The sequence below is a fragment of the Corvus brachyrhynchos genome, unplaced genomic scaffold (genome assembly GCF_000691975.1).
Source record: "Corvus brachyrhynchos isolate BGI_N302 unplaced genomic scaffold, ASM69197v1 scaffold933, whole genome shotgun sequence".
NCBI lineage: Eukaryota > Metazoa > Chordata > Aves > Passeriformes > Corvidae > Corvus > Corvus brachyrhynchos.
Genome location: NW_008237401.1, coordinates 14979 through 15693, shown reverse-complemented (window position 1 = coordinate 15693; position 715 = coordinate 14979).

The following is a 715-nucleotide window of genomic DNA, read 5'->3' as shown; positions in this document are numbered from 1 at the left end:
AGGTGGGACCCCCCCCCAAATCCCACCCAGCTCCGGGACGGGGTTCAGGATGGATTTTTCCAGCTTTTTCCAGCTTTTTCCAGCTTTTTCCAGCTTTCCCTGACCCCTCTCCCTGCGTGTCCTGTCCCTGGCCGGGAGTTTTCCTGCGAGGGTGGATCCGGGCGGGGGCTGGAAAACGGGATCGCCGTCACCGTGTGGGAAAAAACAGGCGGATCCCGCTTTTCCACCAATTTTTCGTGGCGATTTTCCCTCTCCCCGGAGCCTTCCCCGGGCCTGCTCCCGCCGGGAATTCCCCGGGCAGGGAGGATCCGGAATGTTCTGGTGGCATCCCCCGATCTCTGTCACCCCCGTTGTCACCTTTGTTGTCCCACTTCCCCCCCAAATCCTGGAGGGAATTCTGCCCGTGGCACATTTGGGGTGATTTCCCATTTTTTTGGCATCATCCCGGGGGTTTTTAACGACTTCTCCCCATCCTGGCCTGGACAGGGATGGAGATCCCAGATTTTGGGGCTGCTGGGACCCCCCAAAAGAGCCCTGGGGTTCCTCGAGGCAGGAGCTTGGGGGAAAAACATGGAACACCCCAAAAACCAACACTTGCACCCCAAAACAGCGAGGGGAGGGGAGTCCCCCCCAAATCCCTTCCTGCTGCCGCAGCAGGAAAATCCCAGGATTTGGCCCCAAAATGCCCTGTGATGGATTGCAGGGGGATCACCCC